At 34.2% G+C, this 8,720-nt stretch overlaps 1 long non-coding RNA gene across 1 annotated transcript in view; it reads left to right on the top strand.

The window, feature by feature from the left end:
• Positions 1-7,574, top strand: part of LOC107655696 (uncharacterized) — a 14,589-nt gene extending 7,015 nt beyond the window's left edge. The window contains exon 3 of the long non-coding RNA XR_001630471.1: positions 7,504-7,574. This is a non-coding gene — a long non-coding RNA (uncharacterized LOC107655696). The remainder of the gene's footprint in view (positions 1-7,503) is intronic.
• Positions 7,575-8,720: the final 1,146 nt, after the last annotated feature.

Raw genomic sequence — 8,720 nt, 5'->3', positions numbered from 1 at the left:
AATTACTAATTACTAATTACTTTTGAAATAAAGTAATCAGAACAGTAACGTGATTACTTTTAAAAGGAGTAATTTGATTACATTTTCAGAGTAACTTGCCCAACACTGACTATCTATCGTTTAATTGTTGACATGTTGATATTAAACATGAACAGATTGAATTCTGACGTATGTGTGGGTGGGTGTGAGTTGAAATGTGTTCCAGCAATCTTTGTGTGCGTTAAGGATCCATCTTTGACTGTTTTCCAATAAAAAGAGGGTGTACAGCACATGTAATCCATCTAAAACCTCTCCATCGCTGTCCAGTGTGTTTATGTGAGTGTGACCCACTGTAAGGGCGGAGACAGACTTACAAACCTGCTTCTGATTAACCCACCACCCCAAAACAGGCTCCAAGCAGGGTGTAAGAAGGACGTTTGGGAGCGGGAGCGGCCACATTTGGAATGAGTTATGAAAGCGAGAGAGGAGAGAGGAATAAGATTGGAATGGACACTCCGATCCAACAGGTTCTCAGAGGAAATCCAAAGACCTCCGCAGCCAAGAAACCACACTAAATTATAGCAAACTCATACAGACGTGGATATATAATCAGATTAAATGCTTGGAGAAATACGATTGACGATTTAGAAACAGTTTATGGCATGCAATACAGCAGGCATTTACACTTTATTAAGCAAACGAGAACAGGTTTTCTTTAAATGTGACCCGTGGAAGATCTTTGTCCCTTTTAGCCATTCCAAACACAACCTGGATTTGAGCCGGACCAAAAGCTTTTCCATCTGTGGGAGGGTTTTGTTTCTGCAAGAGTTTGCTGAAATTGGTTGGATTCAGCTTTACTCTGGAACGGAATGACATGACTTCATTCTAAAAAATCTGAAACCGAGAAATATAATTTTACTCAAGAGAGCACTCCGGAAGATTGCAACAAGGCTTACATTAAAAACACTAGTCCATAAAAAAAGACTGCTCCTCTCTAGTGTCTAGATCGCTGAAGTGATGATATTTTAAGTGTTTCATTAACCAAATCTTTCAACCAAACCAACGTATCAGCACTTGAGGCTTCATCACAAGGCTAACATTAACTGCTAAAAAAGATAAAAGCGCAGCTAAATTCAAGCTTACATTTTTACTGAAGTGAAAAAGAGAAGAGTGAAATTAACTAACCTTTAGGGTAAAAAAAAGCAAAAGTCACAAGTAATATGCAAATTATGATGTGGCTAAATATTGTGATAGCCACTAAATTTAGAACACATATGCAAAATCAGGCCAGTTTCCTTGCATCATTCTAACAGTAGGCAGACCGAAAGAATAACGAAACTAGATTTGCATTTCCAGAAGAAAATAGCAGTGCTTGCAAAGCATAGTGTTAGGTAAGCTAACTTTGGTTCTGATAAAATGAAAAGTAAAAGTTGCATAACAGCTGTTATCATGATGTTTGTGTATATCTTGTTTTCTGTCCTCTGTGTATGTCAATCAATATATAATGTGACACCATATTTGCAGTGTAAAGGCAGCTATAGAATGTTAAATAGATGTGCTGTTATGTAAATACATTTAAGACATACATTATCATATGTCTTATTAATCAGCATCAAACAAACAATATAATTAAAGATTAAACTAAAGTTTGAAAAATGATTGCACAACCACCCATTTTGGCGATATGCACTAAATAGCCATTGAATAAAAGAAGAAGAAAGAAGCAGTATGGCGCACTTTTTCTTAGCATCGGTTTCCATAGTGACTTGTCGATTCGTCGCTCTGTTGAGAATGTCTTGTGTGTTAACTGTAAACATACTCTGGGTTGACTGAACTTACTCCCGGACGTGTTTTTGGAACCAGCATACCTCAAGTAAGCAAGGTTTGAGTTCAGGGTATATGTGATGGTAAGTTAACTTTGTTTTCTGGAATACACCCCATATCGTCCTGTAGTACCTGTAATAGTAGAATAGATGCGAATCTAATATACTAAATTGAATTGTCATGTCATGTGAAGATTAAGTAGCCTAAATACAAGTTAAAACCCAAGTCAATATGAAGAGAACATCTACGCTGGTCCATTTTTCACCACTGAAAATGAACCTTATATTGCATATCAAAGCTAAAACAATATGAGAGATTTTCAAGACCTTCTGTTTTGAGCCACAAACTCCAAACATGTTCTGATCTGTATATGCTGACAACAGAATAATAATTCAAGACATCAAAAGAATTGCGTGCAGAAATTTGCAATGGAAGTCTAAGAGGATATTTGATCTTCAGCTACATGTCCAATCAGTTAGAAAATATATTGCACACCAAGTCAGAATAAGCTGAAGGTCATGCAGAGGTTGGTGGATGTTGCTTGAAAGCTCTAGGAGGAGTTACAGTAGAGGCATTTGGTTTCGGGTTAGGAAGTCCGAACAAAAAAAATAAAAACACATTTGTACAATAACAGTAATGATTTATGATAAATTGCTTATGCTTTCCTCATTTGCAAGTCACTTTGGGAAAAAAAACATCTGCTAAATGAATAAATGTAAACATTAAAAAGGAAATTTCAATGTCTGTTTGCATAATATTTGTGATCATTGATTTGTTTTAAACGCTGTTGCAATGTAGCACTAATATATACAGTACGAATGGACAAAGAGAAGGAGGGAGAGTTGGGGCGTATGAGTATGAAAGTTAGTCTCAGTGTCTCCAGCATTTGATAAACAGCCCCCAAGACTCACTGTGTGCAGATGGGTCACAGATGCCTGTGTGTGCGTATGTTTCGCAGCTGGCCGACCCATCCGAACGGCGATGAGGCCAAGCCATGATGAATAGTTGGACTAGTTCAGAGATCACGATTTCAGCTTCCTGGTATGTGAGCGAGTACTGTTTCTGTGCGTATGTGTATGTTTGTGTGCTGCGCTCCTGAATCCAGTTGCCAGTGACTTTCAGTATTTCTGTCATCATAAGAAACCCAAGGATAGTGCTGCAGGATATTCCTACTACTTCATCTCTTCGAATTTCAACCATAAGGATCTTTCTGGTTCCTGATGCTCAGGAAATGACATATAAAGAACTGCAACTGCTGGCTATGCCATGTGCAAATATCAGAGAGATTAATATGTGGTTCATTACACTGCACATCTGCATTTTGCAAAATCAGGGTTTTAGGTTTCTGAATGTGTTTCCAAGTTGGAAGTGGCATTTTACTATACTGTTCCAACTAGGAAGTTGGACATTCCAACTTTCCGAGTTGAATGGAATGTGCATACGAGTTCCATGCTGGAGGAAAGAAAAAAACGATTAAACTACCCTAAAGTGGTTTGCTGGTCTTAGCTATCACCAGGCTGGGTTTTCACTTGTCAGGCTGGTTTAGTTTGATGGTTTTAGAGCAATTAATTTCCACCAGCGAGCCGGGACTCACTAGGGGGCTTCAGCGCACTTCCAAGGAGGCTGCAAGATGACTTAAAATGATTTACAATAAAACAAAACAAGCTTTAAAATAAGCTAAAACAGCAAAAAAAAAAAAAAAAAGAATATGCAAGCTGACATCATGTTTCTCAATTTAATTCTAATTTAATTGGGAAACCTGGATATGTAAGGGAATTTTTATTTCTAGTCCTGGAAAAGTCATGGAAATTAAAATCTTAAAAGGTCATGGAAATTAGTAAAATCTTAAAAACTATGTCAAGCCCTAAAATAGTTTATTCGGTAGAAATTACTGAGAAATTCTGAGTAAAAAAAAAAAAAAAAAAATCAATCACATTCAATTAGAAAAGTAATTTCAATAAAAAGTGTAAAGGCTGAGGAACTTTTAGTTAATGAAACCTCTGGAATTGTATTAATGTAATAATAATAATAAAAATAACAACAACACCACCACCAATAATAACAATAATAATACATTATATTATTATTATTGTTGTTGTTAATAATTAATATTAATTATTATTATTATTAGCAATAATTAATTATTTTATTAATAAGTAATAATAACAACAACAACAATATTATTATTAGTATTATTAAATAATTGTTAAAATATTTTCCAAATAAAAAAGGCTGAAAACAAACAGCTTCATCACCAGAACCAGGCACCAAGTACCAGAAATATCTTGGTGGGCTTTTAAACATCTTTTTGTCTTTGAAGTCAAAAAGGTTGAGAACTAGTTTTAGAGGAGTTTTTGGCTAGGTTATGGCTTACTGACCAGCTAAACCAGCTTAAACCAGCAAAACACTTTAGGTTAGCTTAAACTGGGTCAACATACATGTGTTGGCAGTGGCCCAAGTTTCATAAATGTCCATTGTGACTTAAGAGGGCAAAAGTGTATATGAAAGATTTCACGGCTGTCTTCCAGAAAGAATATAGAGTAATGGATCGGATTACTGTCACAGGGTCCACAGCCATCACACACACTTGCTGTTAAAGCCTGTCCACACCCTGTCACAGGGCCCTTCTGGCCCACAGCCTGGCTGTGATTTCCTTTGTGTGCATGTGCGAGTGAGTGTGTGTGAGTGTGTGTGTTTGGCTACTCTTGTGGATGTTATTTCATTTAAATACCCTGTCTCAGACAGAAGGGCCAACAGGGGTTGACATGAGGGGCCCAGGGTGACAGCATGTATGTTTACATTTGTGGGTGTTACGACTGGACCGTATGACATTATATACTGTGCAGAGGCAGAAATCTATCAGCCCAGACAGACTTTGCTAAATAATTTATAGGTATATTTGCAAGGCTATCGTAGGTAAGACTGCACATTATTTATCTTTTTTTTTTCTTTCTTTTCTTAAAATACCTATCCCAAATATTGTTGTTTTTGTTTTGACATTTTTATTAGTTTTTGTTTTTAAAATATGTCTATACAGTTTTATTATTTTTTATTTCTGTTTTAGTTATTCTAAGTTAAGTAAAATGAGAAATGCTGCCTTGGCAACTAGCTGAAATAAAATAAGTTTAAGATTTTTTTATATATATATATTTTATTTCAGTTGAAGTCTATTTTATTTCAAGTAACAAAAGTTTTTTATGGTTTTAGTTTTAGCCAACTACAATAACCCTGATCAAAACCATTCAAAGATTGACTGCAAAAACGTTTCAGTGTTCAGGAAAACAGTCGGAAAACAATAATTATTTACGTGATTCTGTTTCTGACACTAATAGTGCGGAAATTATACTCTTCACCTTTACGTACCTGCTGTTTTGTTCAAACAAGATTCATTTACAAGAGATTCAAAAGCAGGAAAATCACAGTAGCAGACAAAATGTTGGCCATATTATGGAAAAAATTGATTAAATATGCTCTTTTGAAATAGTCTGATATACTAAAAGGATGCGTATGGCCCCTTTAAAGAACAATGGGGGAGATGAAGAGAGGAAGAGCGAGAGAGAATAATAAGTTAATGGTGTGTGTCCTGAAAAACTCAATAACATTTACAGACTATTGGATATAGCATCCATTCATCTTCCCAACATAAAATATCTATCGACCACTATAAGGTATGATTATGAGTGATGTATAGTCCTGCTCAAGCCATAATGGCTGCATTACCCTGCAGCCCAAGGGCGACACTGAAATACTACCACTCTAAAGTGACGCCCAAATACAGACAGATATATTTCACTTCACACATGTCATTCACCCTGCAGGCGCTGTAAATTACAGACAGTGAGTGTGTGTGAGAGAGAAATCTCATTTATAGCTAATCAATGAATTAACTATCTCTTACCAAACATTAGTTCCATTATGTAATGGAGCAAAATTTCATAAACTGATTGAGTGTCATTAGTCTAAATACTGCACTGTAAAAAATTACTGTGAATTTAACGGTAAAAGACTGTAAAAATGCTACAGTAAAAACCTGTTAAATGGTTAACGGTAAATTCCCCTACTATATACGGTGAAAAACTGTATTGGACATTACATGTAATTTTACGGTAGTACACCGTTTTTGGAAGTGGAAAAAGACCGTAAATTGACATTCCCAGAATTCCCTGTGTTACATTTCAAATTTTATGTTTTTTTTTGTTGAAATAACTATGTTTCTTCTTAGATTTTTTCTTATCAGTTTTGTATATTAGGGTTTTGTGTTACACCTAATATTTTTAAATGAATGTTTATTGCATTATTTCATTTTCATGTGTGTTACCATGATGGTGTTTAGTGTTTGTGTGAATGATACTGTGCACCTTCTATATATGTTATTATTTAAAAGCTGCTTGTGATGGGCTTTGGTTCATCATGTGCCTTTCTCATCACCTCCTGCATTTGGTGGTCATCAGTGTATTACAAAGGTACAAAACAGATTTCAGTACTTCAATAGATTGGTATATTAGCATTATGTCAGTTAATGAAATTACGGTATTTAACTATAAATTAAGTTAAAACCATAAAACCGAAAATGTTGCTACCGTATTTTTTACGGTAAAAATCCGGCAACCACAGCTGCCGTTTTTTTACCGTAAATTTTACGGATTTTTATTACGGTGTAGAAAATCTAATGAATTTAACAAACTCATAACTACCTCATACTAGAAATGTAATATTATATGACATATATAGCCCTATACCAAGAGTTTATATCAAGAGATGGTTTTTCACATACGTACATTATCTGGGCAGGTGAAGATATAGTTTAGAACATATTTAAAATCCCTATAATAAAATTTGTATATGTACATACGTTAAGAATATCTAAATTATGATTTTTTTATATGGTATTATATGCAACAATCGTAATTGTCAACAATATACATTTTATTAAAATATATGCAAATTTAATAAAACAACATATATACAAAAAATATGTATGTTTATGCATGTTTTTCCAAATAATTTTGTGCAGATATTTAGGTCACAGTCGGGCTGTGTGTGCGCGCTACAGGCAGGGGCTTAAGCTACACTACAGTAACCTCTACATCCATTTGATATGTAATTGAAAACATACAAATGGATTAACTGCAGAGGTTTCGATGCCAGCCAGGGGTGACGGTGGTAAAGCACAGAGAGTGAAAGAGGGATAAGAAGATATACATTGGGGACCAAAATCTGAGGCTATCAGTGAAAATGCTGCTATTTTCCACTATTATATTATCAGCATAAAACGATTTGAGTAAAAAGTTTCATATTGTCTTATTTGGCTTGTGTCTCTTTTTCTTTAATGACAGCAGCACTGAACAAAACCTGACGATCATGTTCTTTAGCCTAATTTGAAAACGTTAATTAGAATTAGAAAATAGAATTTTGTTGCATCAATGGATGGAAAAAATGTTTACATTTATTTTGTGATGTAGAAATAGTTCTGAATCGTATATTTCTTCTTTATTTTATGTCAAAACCTGATCCCAATTTGCGAAACTATAAGTAAACCACTTAAAGACTGACTGTAAACACTTTTCAGTGTTCAGGAAAACTCTGAAAACACTAATTATTTATACAATTCGGTTTGTGACACTAACTGCATAGAAACTTCACACTTCCACTTATTTTAACTTAAAAACTTATGTTCAGTTGCTGTCTTAAATTTTCAAGTATAATCAACTTGGTTGTACAAGTAATTTTAACTTAAATAACATTAAACCGACTTTAATAATCAAGTTGAATTTCATATAACTTATATATATATAAAAAGTTGAAATTGCTTAACGTATTTTAATGATTTCATGCATTAAAAAAAAAAAAAAAAAAAAAAAGTTGCCATGACTTACAGATCATATTTTTTACAGTGCTGTTTTGGACTAAAACAAGAAAAAAATATGCATTTACAAGAGAATCTGAAGCAGAAAAATCTGAATAGCAAACAAAATTGTCTAAAATCCTTAGCATGACTTGAAAATGTTAATAAAAATAAATAAATAATAGAACTTTGTTGCATTGTTATGTCATTAGAAGGAGAAAAAATATTTACTCCTATTTACTTTGGCCCCAAATGCAATTTTTCTTCTGTTAAAACATAAAAAACATGCATTAAAATAAATCCTGGACAGCCTTGTTAGCACTATCTGTAATAAAACAACAGAAAGCGACACAATAGATGTCAATACAATAGAGTGCATTAGACTAATCTGATGTTTACTAATCCTGTGCTAATATGTGAGCACGCAAATCTAAAATCAGTGCTAATTCAGAGTGAACCTCTTTAAAGTGGATTAAAGCAGGATTGCTATAACCTTGGGTGAATATGACTACTAATCTTCACGCTAACTTTTATAAAATGTCAGGCCCAAATTTATCTGGCTCTAATGAAGAAATAAGCCAGGATTATAGTGAATTTACCAAAGGTTAGGGGTGTTCTTATGCTGCCTTTACAAGCTTGCCAGAATAATCTACTTCCCGTTTCTAGTCAAAATTACACAATGTCACATTTAAGTGCATTGTGGTCAGAAAAAAACAGGAAACTAACTAGCTAACTTGCTGACATGAATGGAATTTATATCCATTATTAGTAAACAAAAATGTGAAACTGCAACAGCTAGGGAGCTTTATTTAAAAACGGAATAATTATCACTTGAATGCCCCTTCAAATCTGACTTACAACTGGGCACTTCAAATATCATTTTGATACTTACGTTTCTGAGTTTGTATGTGGAAGAGGTCAATTTCAGTAGTGAACGGCGATAATTATTCAGTTTTTACATATAGCTCCCTAGCTGTTGCAGTTTCACATTTTTGTTTATTATTAATGGATATAAATTCCATTATTGTCAGCAAGTTAGCTAGTTAGTTTCCTGGATTCAACAAGTTGATTG

The sequence above is a fragment of the Sinocyclocheilus anshuiensis genome, unplaced genomic scaffold (genome assembly GCF_001515605.1).
Source record: "Sinocyclocheilus anshuiensis isolate Anshui unplaced genomic scaffold, SAMN03320099.WGS_v1.1 scaffold1463, whole genome shotgun sequence".
Classification (NCBI taxonomy): Eukaryota; Metazoa; Chordata; class Actinopteri; order Cypriniformes; family Cyprinidae; genus Sinocyclocheilus; species Sinocyclocheilus anshuiensis.
Note: the sequence above shows the minus strand (reverse complement) of the source record. Positions and strands in the feature narration are given on the sequence as shown.